Genomic DNA, 17,660 nt, shown 5'->3' with positions numbered 1-17,660 from the left:
CCCCGCTTGACGAATCCCCCCCACATATTCAGTGAAGGAGTGCAGCGGAGCGGGCCACCTACTTTGAGAAATTCGCGAAGATTCGTCCTCCTGCGCCAAAGTTATTCCCAATAGAATGTTGCGGATTTCCTATGGAAAGTAGATCCTAACTATAACTACCTACTGGCGACCGCCAGTAGGTAATATATATATATATATGTATATGTATATATATATATATACGGATGGATTTAGTGGCCAGGAACACCCTATAACTCAGGTTTTAACATGCAAGACCGAGTTTGCTATATACGTTTTGCAATGCCCTTGCCCACTGAAATATGTGGGCAGCACCAAGTTACCGGTACATAAACGTATCCTCCAACATTTAAGGGCCATCATGAATGGGGATAACACATACCCGGTAGCTAGGCATTTTCGAGACTGTCATCAAAGTGTGAATACCAACCTCAAATACTTTGTAATTGATGAAGTCAAGACTAGCAGACGGGGTGGTGACAGAGAGGCCAAGCTTAGAAACTGGAAACTCGATATATCTTCCAGCTTGACACAAAGGCCCCAGGGGGGCTAAATGTGACTGAGGACATGTATACATGTCTCCCATGATGGATAGCCATATGTGTTATGTTCACAGTTACTCTTGGCTGTCCTATTGGATTTTATCTCAGTGTCCTGTTACGGCACAGGTATCATAGTCCCTAAATGGAGGTATGACCCGGCTGGGCAACCTTCCAATTGATGGATGTGGGTTGGGGATCTAAGGATACAATATGCTATCTTTCGCTTACAACACTCAAATTCATATTTTGATCAGGTCATTTTTTGTGGCTAAAACTGCTACTGGTTATAAGAAAAAAGTCTACATGAGAGAATCATCTAAAACATCATTAAGACTATAAGGGTCCTTATTCCCTATTAGTCTTAAATATATGATGAGTTTTTTATAAATTTTAATCACAATTATTGTTGATTTTTTCACTACATGGACTATTGAAATATGACTAAGAATGAGACTATGTGACGACTCACGCTTTTGTGGTGGAATGTGCCACTTTAGCTTTGAAAAGAAATTACTTTGAATACGAGGGTAAGATCTACCTGCAGGCTACGGGTACCGCGATGGGCAGCACATTTGCCCCTTCGGTGGCGGGCCTGTACGTTTTAAAGTTCGAGTGCTTCTTGTTTTTTTGCGGTATTCCTGGGACGTTTATGAACCAAAGAGTCTTTTAGACTCGTAGCTCTTTTATAAGAAAAAAGAGGCTTCTACCATATATGTTTATGACTGGTGATTATTTTCCAGTGTTTGGAAATTCATTTGCTAACTGCATTAGATAAGGGATTGTATGTAGTCACACATGTCAAAGGAATCTCATTACTGTTTGTCTTGGGATGGTTCTCCAAGAGCGTGTCCCTTTGTTGTCAAAATTTATTTTGGGATATCCTCTATACTCCAACTTGGAGGTTAAATCCCTTGCCTGTTGTTTGTAATCAGACAGTTCACTGCAGTTCCGTTGTAGCCGAAGATACTGTCCATACAGGAGATTCTCCCGTAGGGCCCGGGGATGAAAGCTTGAAAAGTGCAGTAGATTATTTTTTGAAGTTGGCTTATAGTAGGTTTTTGTTTGCAGCTGGTCACCTTGTTTTGTGATTTTGACATCCAAAAAGGTAATTGTATCCACTGCATATTCATGCGTGAATTTCAGATGCGGGTTAACCCAGGTGAAGAAATCAGATAGTAAATTCTCCTCACCCTTCCAAATAATGAGCACGTCGTCTATATAGCGTTGCCATAAGACGATATTCATTGCATAGGGATTGGTCGGGCTCAAGATGTGTTTGCTGTTCCAATAGATTAACATCGCAGCTAATATAATCCCACACTATAAGGACATTTTTCTAGCGACAGCGAGTACACAAACTGCATGTTTGGAACTAAAAAATTCATATGATCATCGGGAAAGCACGGGGTATGGAAGGGAAATGCCCCAAGCCCGTCTTTTGTTGTAAAAGGCAGCCATATTTCGGATTCAGTTGTCTCCTCATCCTAAACATCCTGGTGTCACTGCACCTGCTGCAACTTTAGTTGACACGACCCTGAGGGTAGTATGCTGGGTCTGAGTTCCAGTCTCGATGCAAAGCCACTTTGTGATGTAAAGCTGGTGCTGTCATAAAGTTGAAAAAGAAGGTGACATTTCTTGAAATATAATTTGACGCCAGAGTCAAAAATGGTATCGCCCTCTGTGCAGGGCCGTTTCTAGGTGTTTTGCCGCCCTAGGCGAGACTTGAAAAATGCCGCCCCCTCCCTTTTACTACCATCACTCTCTCCCCCTGTCATCCAGGCTAGTAGAAAAACACATCAAACATTAAATACCACTGAAATTCACAACAAAATAAACACTGAAAACTGGACAGGCTGATAGGTTGCTCAGCTTGTGCTCTGACTCACAGTCAGACTCTGCATTGCCTCTCCTCATTAATTTTCTGACCCCTCTCACCCAAGACTGAATTGCAAATTGCTGGAGTGGCTTAGTGGGTGAAAACAAGGATGAATTTGGATGATGCACCAATTAGTTACCAGTGACTGGATTTAATGGAAAGATACCACACATGTCTTTTTTGTTTTTCCATGTGAGATGTTCTAAGTATGATGGGCATTCCAAGACCTAGAACTTGTGCTCAGGTTGTGTAGTGACCGGATATTTTGTCATATTTCCGACTGATGGTGACTTTAGTCTACTACCATCTTAGTATAGTGGATAGATCCCAATCTTCAGCCTATTCTTAGGATTAGCCTTTTGACTTTGGCATAAGCATATGTGCTTTCATCATTTTAGAGCGTGAAGGCCTATATTAGAAGGTAGATCCTTTATTCCTGATACTATATTACCTATTGGTAGGGTTTGTTTATGTATTTAGATGGAGCTATGCGTCTCTTTCATAATTTTGGGGCCTACAGGGCCCAAACGAGAGAGACTCCATTTTCTTTCCTGCCTCGGCTGCTCAAGGCGCTTGTAGGTCAAGAGCGATGTTTTAGTTATGAGCTGTTGTTCACTGGAGAGGAACCGGTCAAAGCTGGCCCTTATCGGAGGAATGTAAGCAGAGCTCGGGTTTTAGACGAAACAGCAGTTGGCCACTGTGGGAGTGTCGGGAGACCGGAGGCTAGCACAGGAATCTGGTGGGTGGCAGGTTACTGTCTGGAAATTTCCATGAACGAGGAGCTCTTTATATTATCGAGGTGTAGAGAGGAGAGGCAAGCAGAAAGCAGTCGACAGTTGACAGTTGCAGTTGCAGATGACAATTGGAGTTTGGAGCAATCGAAGGCTGATGATCTTTTGGAGAGACTGAAGTTACAGCGTGAGTCAGTCTATTAGAGCAGTTGGAGATAGTTAAACGTCGGAGTTAGAATAATCAGAGTGAAGAAGCTAGTTGAACAGATGGTTTCCAGAGCGGCTGAAACTATATCATTAGATTGAAGTCTGAAGGTGAAGACAGTTCATGAGAGAGAGAGAGCAGAGCTGAGGCACAGAGACAAAGAAGACGAGAGAGACGGGTTCCAGTGCTTTGAAGGGGCATAGTGGTGCAGACGTGTATCCGTGGGTGCAGAGTAGAATTTGAGATGAGCCAAGGCACAGACAAGAAAGGGACCCAGATGACAGCTAGAACTGGACTCCGTAAGTATAAGGTGAAGTCTGTCCTGCTATTATAGATCGCATTTATGCTAATTCTTTCCTTTTACTTTTCAGGCTATGCTTAGATTGTTAAGTAGTATTGTGACTTTAGAATATAATGTTTTCTTTGTCTATTAATGTGTAATAAAGGGACCCCAGTTTGTAACGAACACATACTTTCTTATTCTTCCTGTGACAAAACTAACCTTTCTTTACAGTCAGGTGCTATCGAATGGAAGGATGGGTGATTCCCTTCCTACAGGTAACTGATGCCCGAGATTGATGTGAGTTTTATGTCAAGGAATAATTCTTAAGTTTAACAATTTCAATCAATCAATCAATCAGGAAATTTGTATAGCGTGCTACTCACCCGGAGAGTCTCAAGGCGGTTGGGGGAGGGTGGTCCGCTACTGCTCGAACAGCCAGGTCTTGAGTTGCTTCCTGAAGGAGAGGTGGTCTTGGGTACGACAGAGGTGGATGGGGAGGGAGTTCCAAGTCTTGGCTGCCAGGTAGGAGAAGGATCTTCCTCCCATGGTGGCTCTTCGAATGCGTGGAACAGCGGCGAGGGCATGACTGGTCGATCGCAGTTGGCGGGTGGGCGTGTAGAAGGTCAGGCGGTTGTTGAGGTACCTGGGGCCCAGGTCGTGGAGGGCCTTGTGTGCGTGGGTGAGGAGACGGAACGTGATTCTCTTGCTGAAGGGGAGCCAGTGCAGGTCTCTCAGGTGTCCGGAGATGTGGCTGTGGCTGGGGATGTCCAGGATGAGTCGTGCGGTGGCGTTCTGGATGTGTTGGAGTCTTTTCTGTAGTTTGGCTGTGGTTCCGGTGTAGAGGGTGTTGCCGTAGTCCAGTCGGCTGGTGACGAGTGCTTGGGTGACCGTCTTCCTAGTTTCGGTGGGGATCCACCGGAAGATCTTTCGGAGCATGCGTAGGATGTTGAAACACGAAGATGAGAGGGCGTTGACTTGTCTGGTCATCGAGAGGGAGGAGTCCAGGATGAAACCCAGGTTGCGTGCATGGTCCGTTGGTTTGGGTGCGCTGCCTAGGGCCGGGGGCCACCAGGAGTCATCCCAGGCAGAGGGTGAAGCTCCAAGGATGAGGACTTCCGTCTTGTCTGAGTTCAGTTTCAGGCGGCTGTTCTTCATCCACTCGGCTACTTCTTTCATCCCTTCGTGTAGGTTGGTTCTGGTGGTGGCAGGGTCGTTGGTGAAGGAATTCGACAGTTCTTGTGTGAAAGGATCGGATCTTCTATCTATCACATGAGGGATAACCATTTATATAAGATAGACCCCCAGTAAATATTAGTTATAAAGAAACTTTCGCAATAGAGAGAGAGAGAGAAAGGTATTGATAGGACAGTGAGATCTCTCAAGATAGGGCGTTAATGAGAACATCAATCGGGATTGGTGTATAATGAGATTGCTCAAGACAGGGCATTAGTGAGAGTACCGATTGGGGAAGGTATGTAATGAGACCGCTCAAGATAGGGCGTTAATTAGAACACCAATTGTGGTTGGTGTGATAGAGTGAGCTGCTCTCTGCCATGAGAAGGAGGGTAGAATAGTCTGGGCCAGATTGTTGCGGGCTATAAGGTAATATTATAGGATGGGACATGGAATTCCGTAGTTATTAGTGATTGTTCTTAGTAACCCCTTAGATCTAGCAGTATTTTGGATGATATAAGCTTGCACATTGCGAGTGCCCCATTCCCGGGTAAGTATTCAGGAACCATTGTAAATAGGGTCCGGGAAGGGATGGTGTTACGTTTTGGCCGGGTTGGTTGTATCTAGGTGAGTGGGTGGTTCTTGGTCTGAGAATCCGGTCATTACATTTGGCGTCACAAACCGTTTACAAAAGCCTTGTAGCGCATTTTGTTTTCATCTTGTTGGTTTGCGCTAAGCGTGTGCGGAGGTTCTTTTTGTATATTTTTTGTTTATTTCTGTATATATTTCTACTTTTGTTATGATGTTTTTGAGAAAGTCAAAATCTACTCTTAAATTGCATTTTGAAATTCCCGGATGGGAATCAACGCCTTATGAGGCGCTAGCTCAGGAATGGACTGATTGTACTGGTTTGAGTGAGAGCTGGAATTCTTGTCTGGAAACAGCGGATTGCTTGCTTACAGAAAGCGCCGATTGTGAAGGGCGAGGAGCTTCCTATATTAGGATGGAGAGGTTGTATTTTGTTGTATGCGTACAGGCTTGTACATGAGAAGTTTGTGAAGTTGCAGCGTCAATGCAAAGACTTTGAAGAACAGTTTGTTGAAGTGCAGAATGCTTGTACTCTTTTGAGATATCAGAATAAATTGCTTGCAGACAAACTTGATACACACCAGACTATTGCAGAAAGAGCTGCAGTTCGTATTGCTAAATACAAATACAGACATTGACGTGGTCGGGTCAGTAAAAGGAAAGTACATTTGGTTGTGGCGAAAGCAGGGCTCGATTGGAACCCTGATGAGTGGGATGGTAATATCTGGGACTCGAATGAGTCTGGCTCCTCGGCTGAGGAGAATGAGAGGCGTGAATCTTCTCGTACTGAATGTGACTGTAAATCTTGTGCTTCTTGTAAATCTAAGGATCAGTGTACATGTGATGATCGTGCGGAGGTTTCTGCACATCCTGTCTTTCGGAGAAAATTACAACAGGCTCCTGGCAATCCCAATGGGATTCCTTTAGATAGTTTGTAAGATTTTACACAACAGGAAGTTAGTGACATTTTGGATCGATTTCGACAACGGCCTGGTGAGGCCTTGCTTACATGGATGGTGCGTCTTTTTGAGTTGGGTGCTGCTGGCATCATGTTGGATATGGGAGATGCACTGAAGTTCTGTTCTTTGAGTTCCGATTCTACTGTGCAAGATCATTTTCGAATTATAATGTTAAAGGACAGATTAGTTTGCTTCAATTAGCAACGGAGGGTTGTAATCACAAATATCCTACTGAATTTGATTGGCCTTTGAATGAGTAATAGGGGCAGTCATTCCCCAGCTCCTTTAAGTCGACAGCTTTGGCAGTTAGCCACATCCTCTCCCGCAATGCACTGGGTTTGAATTCGTAGCCGCCGAGGTGGATGGCAGTTTGGCATTTCTCTGTTCATTATTATTGCTGGGGCTATGGGTGTGGGAGCTGGAGGAAAGGTTTAGCTGATGCCCACATGCCACCAGGACATATTTTCTACCGTCCTGGGGTTTAACTGAATACATCGGAGCACTCTGGGAGTTGTAGTGTTGGCTAAGTTTAATGCGACAAATAATCTTGAATCCCGTAAACTATGTTTCGTAAAGGTAGACCACAGGACTTGAACATTGTGTCCTGGTGACACAGAAGCCTTTTGCAGTGCTATTCCCCGATGAAATAAACGTGAGAGTCAGCCAAGGAGCTCGGGGAGGGCACAGGAAGCCGCAAGTTTCTACCTTTTCAGCAAATAACGGTGGTTCAGGTAGGCAATAGAAGCTGAAGGTCCCTGTTAAATCTTTTTATTTTATGTTTGGATTTTTCTTATTTATTTCTCTGACTGCAAAGTGAGAGGATTGATCTAGCTGACAATCCTGCTGGGGTTCAGGAAAGGGATGGAAAGGCTGTAGCATGTCGGTTGTTTTCTAACACACATTTCAATATCAGTTAATGAACTATACACATATTTCAAATTATATCAGCAATTAGAAAACTAGAAATGAACTTTTTTGTAATTCCGAAGTGTGATGGAAACAAAGTTTTAGGAGGATCAATACACTTTACTTGGTGATGAGCAAATGATTACATTTACAGAAACCCGATAGGTGTACCTTTGCAAATGTAGTTGCCATTTCAACAGAAAATGTACTCTCTGTAAATAACAGTGCGCTACCTCACCAGTGCTCCAAAATTCACCACCAGCTTCATACCATTCTCAAAACATGCTCTTGCTGAACGGGCATGGCAGATTTGCCACAGTTGTTTCTTTGTAGGACACTCAAATTTTTCACAGTTCCTATGATTTCATAGTAAAAACATTAATAGCGGCACCCCCGCTCTAAAAAATCAAATGTTCGAGCACCACTGCTTGAACCAGTGTGTGTGGTATACATTAGGACAGATCATACAATGCACTTCTTACTTGCACCTAGCGTGACTGCTAGGCCATGAGTACTACGGTGGAATGTCACATTTTTTATTTCTTCAACGCAGCATGGGATGTGTGGATGGAAGGATAGTACCTTTGTTTTTTGTTGTTGTGGGAATTATTTCCGTGTCGACCATGATGACCACAGAGGTGCAGGTATAGTATTCTTGAACACAGCCAATAGCAGTGCGGTAGACGAAGAGGTGTGTGGGAGAGAGGTGCGTAGGATATGGTTTTCAATACACTAGCAGCCTTGAATGGCGGTGTAGGTCTTTTGTGATATTTTTTATGATTTTAGACCACTTACCTAGTTGCTGTATTGAGTTCTCCATTCTGAGATATTTTGTTTAAAAGTGTATGGTACTGAGCCTACATAGGTTGGAGAAAGAAATTATGTTGTTATTTGCAAACATAGACTTTGTTACCATCATCCCATATGCAAGTGTCATTGTGAGATGTCAAGAAGCGGTCATAGGATGTAGCTAGCTGGGACCTTCAGAGGTGGACTACATTAAAGCCCTCTGATTGGCCAGCAGTATGTGACGGATATTCATTACTTATTCCATGCTTGTTTAGTTGCTGATGACTGGTTACAGTACTAGGTAGCGACACCGCACTTCCCTCGGTCCCACTCTTGTTTGAGATCTACTGCACTCTTCCCAAAGATACGCCGCTAATGGTCTCTCCTAAGTATTATACAACTGTTCGATACATTACATGTCCCAAAGTCTGTGCACCTATTGCTGTTCTGTGATTCCCATTGACTGAGTCAAAGTGGTCTGTTGATGTTGAATTGAAAATAACGAGCAACAGATGAAATTGGTGCCCAGCGCCTTCTACCAAAAGGGCACTGGCATAGCCAATAGGTCTCACCTTTGGGACCTTATAAGTGTTTAGCCATGCAACACTTGATGTTGTTGCACAAAGGATATTGTGCTGGATAACAAAACACTTATTGGTCCCAAAGGCGAGACCTATTGGCTATGCCAATGCTTGTTTTGTTTTGATTGTATTACCATTTTGCTTCCATCACACTTCAAAATTACAAACAAAATTTTCATTTATGCTTTCCTAAGTACTGTTAAATTTTGAAACATTTGTAGAGTTTGTTTATGGGCATTTAAATACCTATTGATATCTGTAGACACCTGAGGCACAAGGCCATCAATACTTATTTATCTCTATAGATTCATGAATCATAAGACCATCAATTACAGCCTTCAGGCATTACAGCCTGCATGGAGAACATGCACACCCTGCTATCCCCTGGCTGGCGCCATGTCGTGGCGCTCAGACCAATCACAATGCTGCATTGCAGCGTTGTGATTGACTTAGGGGAGGTAGCCTGGCTGCCTGCTTCATGTTCCTGGAAACAGACTCAGAAGAGCAGGAGCACAGAAGATGCGGAATGCAGGCACGAGATACGTTTTTTTAATTCCCAAACCCCGCCACCCGCACAACAGCCCCTACCCGTGAGCCATGCCAGCTGCCCCAGCATCTATAGTTCTATATATTGAAGATGCTACCCAGAAAGTTATTGTCCCACTGCAGATTCTCTTTCCTTGTTGAGGAGGTATGACTTCAGCTGGCCCGTATGTCATTAGTCTTCGATGTCCAAGGGAGTAAGAACTCATATACATCAGATCTTCAAACCCCTCTTTAACTGTAGGGCTAGGCACCCTAACTCCATTCCACCCTTTATGTAGTATAGAGGCATGTGAGCACTGTGCATTTCCTACATAATTTTGGGCTATCTCTCATGTAGCTCAGCAGCACTTATAGAAGGGTTACTTTCACATCTCTGTTTATCAACTTTGCTAATTTGCATGCTATCCGAAACTGGTAGTCCCTAATGGGTTGGTAATTCCAGGCTAGGTGCATGAAGTCTGCCTCAGGGAAACTACATCTTTTATATTCTGTTGAGACATCAAGACCTTTATGTCTAACTTCTAGTTTTCTAGTGGAGTGCAATAGCACTATGTAGAAACTTATAATACAGTAGACTATATCTTCCATATAGAGATACTCCCCTTGTTTGTAAACAGAATGCCCAGGGGCTGGCTGTGAGTTCAGTTCCCAAGCCCATTTCCTACTTTTCACGTGCCCCACTCTTGTATTTTATCAAGTACCGTATTGTACATGTAAGCCACAAGGTGTGCAGGCATAAGGATAGAGATTCTCATAGACAAAAACGGATACTCCGAAGGCTCCGTTGGGAAAGATGGGTATACCTCAGTAATAGTGCTTCTTGATCTGTAGTACAACAATATCTAGCAAGGTATGAAATCACTGTTTTTCTGTAGCTTTGTAGTGGTGTGTACAACAAATTGTCTATCTTATATATCCTCCTAATGTTTAACTGTTTGATTGCTTTGGACTGGAGGTTTGTGGTACTATGGGGTTATTCACCAGCCGGAGAAGTGATGACTATATCTTTCCCATGTAGCGCATCTCCGCTTCTCAGCCAGCCTATGCTATGCCCAGTTTGTACATGCAGCAGGATGTATCTCAGTCGGGGCTTCACTTCACTTATATCACTCTTTGTAGTTCTAATGTGCTTGCTCTAGCTTTATCCAGTACCTGGGCACACGTGTCAATGTGAAACCAATAATATGCATTCTGCGTATGCTCTATCAGGTAATAAAATTCAAAGTTAGGTGCTGCAAAGCCTCCTTCCTTGTATGGAAGTGCAAGGGATTGCTAGTGAATGCAGGCTTGTTTCAAATCCCAGGTCAGCCTCAACTTGTGAAGTTTCAATTGGTCTAAGAGTTTCTGGGTCAGGGGGATCAGGATATTTTGAAAGAGATATACTAATTTTGGTAGTATCACCATTATTCTAGGAAATATTTGGCCTGCCATGATTGTGGGAATGAGATCCATCTGCCTACCTGTGGCGCGATTCTGCCCACCACATCATACTTTTGTTTTAATGACTTGCTCTATATTCTCGTAAAACAGTATGCCTAGGTATCATAATGGTGTTTGTTGCTATTTCACAGGGAAATCTAACTCAGACTGTTTCATGATCCAGGTTAGCAACATCGTCACTGTTTTGTCCAATTTGTGGTAGAGCCAGATTTGCTACATTATCCAGTGAATTCCTGTTTCAGAGGGTTGAGAATCATATTAGGGTGTTTCACAAATAATCTAATATCAAGCATGTAAGAAAAAGGATTATGATTTGGGGTGGGCGGTAGTTCAACTCAAGGAGTAATTACACTAACTTGTCAGAGTGAACCCCAAATTCACTAAATTAATGATGAGCTCAACCCCCTGATAGCTATGCCACAGAGCAGACAGACTTAACTTAGGGCAGCTTGTAAAGTATTTATGCTGGACCAAAATAGTAATAAGTCGTCACACCCAACAATAAAAATCCCAAACCGGATTAGACTAACAGAGAAAATCTTTATAAACAAATTGACATCAAAATGAGAAAAAAAGGGGAATTGGAGATAAGAACGTTTTCATTAAAAAAAAACACAGATAGTCTATAGAAGCGAATGACTGGGAACTAGGCTCGATTTCAGGCTGACCACAATGGAACCTGGGTTGGATCCACCAAACAGGTTCCTCATGGTCAAAGATTGTACATTTTTCATGGAGCTTAAAATCCGCCAAGAGGACAGCTTTGCAGCTGAATTCAAGAAAGGTCTATTAAAATTGGGCAACTGTGCTGCAAGGTCACCCTGATGACTCTGGATCTCCTGGAAGTCCCCCAAAAAATGTAAGTCCCTTTTTTTCAGGGTTCCCAGAGCAGATCCTCTGTGTCACTTCTAAGTCTGTAAGGAACTCAGGAACAGAACTTAAGGGCCACGACTCACTCCAGCAGAGGCCACCAGCAAGTTCCAGATTCAGTTGGTATTGGTCAACTGGTCACTTCAGGAAAAAGGCCTCTTGCAGCTTGTTGAGTCCCTGTAGCCGCACAGAAGATCAGTCAACTGACCCTTTGGGTTCTACTTCTTTGTCCTGGGTACAATGGGGGGGAAGGTCCAGTCCTTCAGGGATCCTCTCAGGTCACAGACAGCAAGTCCAGACCACTTATGATATTCTGCAGGCCCAGAAAGTGCTCTGAGGAGAGTGCCATGGGGTGCCACATTTATGCACAGTTAGGGGGTAGGGGTGACTCCTCCCTAACCATTGGGGTAAAAGTTCTGAGGACAACCCTCCCCACTTTTGCAGCTGTTCCTGTTTGCTGTACCGCAAACAATCCAACAGCGAATCTTACTTCTAAAATTCAAGCTGGAGAAACTTTTCCCCCCTTGTGCAGATCCTGTGTGCCCACCAAGGGGTGTGACCAGGGATCTAAGCAGTCCCCTCCTCTGTGGGAACTCAAACTGGTTCTGGAGTAGCTTCCCTTCCACTGAGGTTGGTGGCAACCTTATTTGGGGGGACACAGGATTGCCTTTACCATGTCTCCCCTTACATTTGCTTCTGAAAGAGCATACCCCTTTACAAGTTTATGAAGTTCCTGGGTAAACCCTAAATGGCCTTCCTACAAGCGGAGGGAACCCACATCCCTACAATCAAGCCATTGTTCCTACTCTGAGATCAGTTTACACGCCTCATTACGGCCCAGCATTGGCATTCCAGCTCTGAGTAGGCTATTGCTTATTAACCTACTGTAGGGTCAGGCAGATAGGTATAAGGTAACTTTGTAAAAGTATTTGTCCTAAATATTTATTAAAAATCTTACTTTACCATTAGATTGGATTTTAATAAATATTACCAAATAGTCCTTGAATAGCTGTTACCCATTGCCTGTCAAACATTACAGTTTAAAGTTTAAAATCTACACTTTGACATTTAATAGGACCCTGCTACATCCCTGCTAGAGAAAATTGCTTTTGTGACCTTACCACTGGAGAATCATGGCAATTTTAGTTTGCCACATGTTGCACTTTTAAATATCAGGAACCCTGTGTTGTGGACCCCAAGTGAAAAAGGGTTATTTTAAAAGGTTTGACAGCAGTTTTTTGGCTGCTGCAGTGATAACTAGCGCTTCCCTGATTGTTGGGGCTAATATATCTTTAAGCGATGCTTTCTTGTACATTCAATGAAGGTAAAGTGTGAGTATTTAGAAGTATTCCTTGTAAAATCTGGATGAAAAACAATCAGTACTTAGGGCCCACCCAATCATACCCTTGACAATCATCCTAATTTGAGGAATGCTGGTGAGGGCACCCAGTATCAATCTTTCTGCAACTTCTAATCATACTAGTGTGGCTCTCTCCAAGTAGTTATTTATGTCTTCAGAGAACTGTGTAATTACTGACGTGTACAGTATTAGACAAATTTGGTAAAGGTATATTCAGGGTGATATTTTGCATCTGCCTCTTCCATGTTAACTTGGTCTATGTTGGCTTATGCCCATTGTGGGTGAATCTGTCATACAAGCAAAGTTGGTATAAGAGGAAATAATACAGGATACTTTAAATGAGTAGAGTACATTTAATTACTCTCTCAATAATGACCATTGTTCATCATGAATATATCGCAATCTTAAATACACCAAAGGCAATAGCGCCTATCAGCAGTGGAATTGAAAACACAAATCATGATTATTTGTACATCACACAAAAAATTACAAACAATTAAACACATGTACTCAGGTATTAGAGGATTATTTGGGTATATCCCTGTTGGCTACGCATTGTGGGTGAATCAGCCTATCCAGTGTGCAGCCTGGCCAGTGGTTAATGTGTGCCTGTGGTTACTGGTGGGCCCCACTGGCACTCATTTTTGAGGAAGTGTACTCTCTCAGATTCACCTGTGGGTGGTGATCCTGATAATTAATTTGCTTTATTATCTGGACTTTCCCCAGGACCTGCAAGCCTACATCATACATCCTGTGACCTGCTCGCCCCCTCACTCCTCTTAGTCAAAAGAGCAGACCTGGGCAAGAGCTATATCCCTGCTCTGCCCAGAATCCCACCCTGCAATTTAATCTTGCTGGAAAATAGTTGCACATAGATGTTATTTCCCTATCAGCTTCCTCTTTATAAATGCTAATTTGGTTTACTGGGCAAATAGTGGAGAAAATGCGGAAACAATAGTGTTTGGATAGCCCTGGTGGGCTAGTGGTGTTCTTCTAGTTCTAGTGTGCTGTCCAACCTTTCTTGTCTGGTACAGCAAGCTTTCAATACTCCTGAGTTTTAGAGGTGCCCTTCCCCGTATCACTACTTTAAAAAAGACCTAAAGCATTGAGTATGGAGCCACCATTGTTGTGAACAATTTTAGGACACTATTGTAATTTTCCCGATTCATGCCCTTATTTAGGTATAAATCACCATATCCTTATATAGGCATAGAAATCATAACCATATTTAGGCATAGCTCATGCAGTCCAAATACAGCAGGGCTACTTCCACTAGTTCCGAAAATCTACAACGATTTCTTGGAAAACTCGGCTTCAGCTGCTAGGGACTTTCCCTTGCTCGAGAACTGACTTGTCCAAGAACTCATGGAGTTTTCAAAGAACCTAGAGTCTTTAATGACATTATTATGTCCACCTTTACGTCAAACTCGGCACCTTCACGGTATAAATATGCCCACACTCGCCCAAGCAAACACACAGTGGTTTGGAACAGTTCGACTATCTACTTGCCCGACGCGCCCTGCTACAGCAAGTGCCGAAGGAAGCCGACCCTCCAGCAGACGCACTGAGAGAGACGCTGTCTTTTCTCCTGCCAAGAAATCCAGCTTCAGTGTTTTCAAGCTACCCTTGCGGGTTGTTGGGAAATCGAGTCCCGAGACTGACCTTCTCCATTCTAAACTAAGGTACGGAGCTGATTAGACCCTTAGAGAAATCTTGGGCAGATTCTTGGCAAAAGAATACTACATTTACGCTACACCTCACTGACTTCTTCCCTCGTACCAAGCTTAGGTCAGGTACACCGGGGTAGGCGTATTTTAGAAGCACCAGTTGTGTACTTTTAGCCTCTGTTATTTATGTATGTATTTATGTATGGTTTAGGAACCATACAATGCTTTTACAGTATTACTTTATCCTACTCTTTATACTGTCTGCATTTTATTTTAAAACTGTTTTACGATTGTAGCAGTTAATTTCTTATGCTTGAGAAAGAAGACTTTTCAATAAATCCTTTTATTGAAAACGCCCGTCTTTCTACTTTCTCTGCACCTCTAGTGAAACGAAGCATACACGATTGCCTGAGTGAAATATCTATCTATTGTTTCCACGTCTCTGAAGATACGTTTTATCTTGGGGAAACAAAGTTGTCATGTTTATGCGGTTGTCAGAGACTAATCCCTTCTTGTGAATTCAAGAAAGTTTCTAGTGACCTCTGAGCTAGCTGGCACGGTAAACAGACAAAATATCAACTACAAAATATCGAATGGACATACTATCGAGTACAAAATATAGACTGGACAGAATATCGAAAGGACAGAGTATAGACATCAAAAATATCGAAATTTTAATAATATCAACTTTTTTATAGTGTATTTTATGAGTTAAAAGTTTTTATTTATGTTATAATGTAATTTAATTAATTAATGTAATATTATTTAAATTTTACGTAATTTAATTCTGTAGCGGGTTGTGGGTTTATAGGGGAATAGGGTGGGAAGTAATTTAATTATAATTAATTAAATATGTAAATTTATTTATTGGTATTTGTTTATAATTAATTGTTAATTAATTTTTATTTAGTTATTATTTACATTTTAATTTTCAATTAATTGTATTTAATTGATTAATTGATAATTATGTTAATTTAACTAATTAAATTTCTGTAGCGGGTTGTGGGTTTATAGGGGAGTAGGGTGGGAAGTAATTTAATTATAATTAATTAAATATGTTAATTTATGTAGTGTAATTTAATTATAATTAATTAAAAATGTAAATTTATTTATTGGTATTTGTTAAAAATGAATTGTTAATTAATTTTTATTTAGCAATTAATTACATTTTAATTGCCAATTAATTTTATTTAATTGATTAATTGATAATTATGGTAATTTAACTAATTTAATTTCTGTAGGGGGTTGTGGGTTTATAGGGGAGTAGGTGGGAAGTAATTTATTTATAACTAATTACATATGTTAATATTTTTGGTGTATTTATTAGATTTTAATTGTTAAGTAACTGTTTAATTACTAATTAGTTAATTGTTAATTTGTAATTAATTAGTTTTAATAGATAATTAATTGTAATGATTACATTAAATTAGTATTTGTAATTAATTAATTATTATATTATATTAAAGTGGTAATTGCTTTTAATAATTTTTTTATAGATATTAATATATATATCTTTTTAAATAATATATGAAGTATCTACTTTCTCTACTGTTTCACTCACTGGAGTGGGAATAGTAAGTTTTACCCTTACGCTATCCAACCCTTTCCCTACTGTTGCACTCTCTGGAGTGGGAATAGTAGTTTTTACCCCTACGCTATCCAACGCTTTCCCTACTGTTGCACTCTCTGGAGTGGGAATAGTAATTTTTACCCCTACGCTATCCAACACTTTCCCTACTGTTGCACTCTCTGGAGTGGGAATAGTAAGTTTTACCCCTACGCTATCCAACGCTTTGCCTACTGTTGAACTCTCTGGAGTGGGAATAGTAATTTTTACCCCTACGCTATCCAAAGCTTTCCCTACTGTTGTACTCTCTGGAGTGGGAATAGTAATTTTTACCCCTACGCTATCCAACGCTTTCCCTACTGTTGCACTCTATGGAGTGAGAATAGTAATTTTTACCCCTACGCTATCCAACGCTTTTCCTACTGTTGCACTCTCTGGAGTGGGAACAGTAAGTTTTACCCCTACGCTATCCAACCCTTTCCCTACTGTTGCACTCTCTGGAGTGGGAATAGTAATTTTTACCCCTACGCTATCCAACGCTTTCCCTACTGTTGCACTCTCTGGAGTGGGAATAGTAATTTTTACCCCTACGCTATCCAACCCTTTCCATACTGTTGCACTCTCTGGAGTGGGAATACTAATTTTTACCCCTACGCTATCCAACGCTTTCCCTACTGTTGCACTCTCTGGAGTGGGAATAGTCATTTTTATCCCTACGCTATCCAACGCTTTCTCTACTGTTGCACTCTCTGGAGTGGGAATAGTAAGTTTTACCCCAACGCTATCCAACGCTTTCCCTACTGTTGCACTCTCTGGTGTGGGAATAGTAATTTTTACCCCTATGCTATCCAACGCTTTCCCTACTGTTGTACTCTCTGGAGTGGGAATAGTAATTTTTACCCCTACGCTATCCAACGCTTTCCCCTTATGTTGCACTCTATGGAGTGAGAATAGTAGTTTTTACCCCTACGCTATCCAACGCTTTCCCTACTGTTGCACTCTCTGGAGTGGGAATACTAATTTTTACCCCTACGCTATCCAACGCTTTCCCTACTGTTGCACTCTCTGGAGTGGGAATAGTCATTTTTATCCCTACGCTATCCAACGCTTTCTCTACTGTTGCACTCTCTGGAGTGGGAATAGTAAGTTTTACCCCAACGCTATCCAACGCTTTCCCTACTGTTGCACTCTCTGGTGTGGGAATAGTAAATTTTAACCCTATGCTATCCAACGCTTTCCCTACTGTTGTACTCTCTGGAGTGGGAATAGTAATTTTTACCCCTACGCTATCCAACGCTTTCCCCTTATGTTGCACTCTATGGAGTGAGAATAGTAGTTTTTACCCCTACGCTATCCAACGCTTTCCCTACTGTTGCACTCTCTGGAGTGGGAATAGTAAGTTTTACCCCTACTCTATCCAACGCTTTCCCTACTGTTGCACTCTCTGGAGTGGGAATAGTAATTTTTACCCCTACGCTATCCAACGCTTTCCCTACTGTTGCACTATCTGGAGTGGGAATAGTAATTTTTACCCCTACGCTATCCAACGCTTTCCCTAC

Source organism: Lissotriton vulgaris, chromosome 1_1 (genome assembly GCF_964263255.1).
Source record: "Lissotriton vulgaris chromosome 1_1, aLisVul1.2, whole genome shotgun sequence".
NCBI classification, from domain to species: domain Eukaryota; kingdom Metazoa; phylum Chordata; class Amphibia; order Caudata; family Salamandridae; genus Lissotriton; species Lissotriton vulgaris.
Note: the sequence above shows the minus strand (reverse complement) of the source record.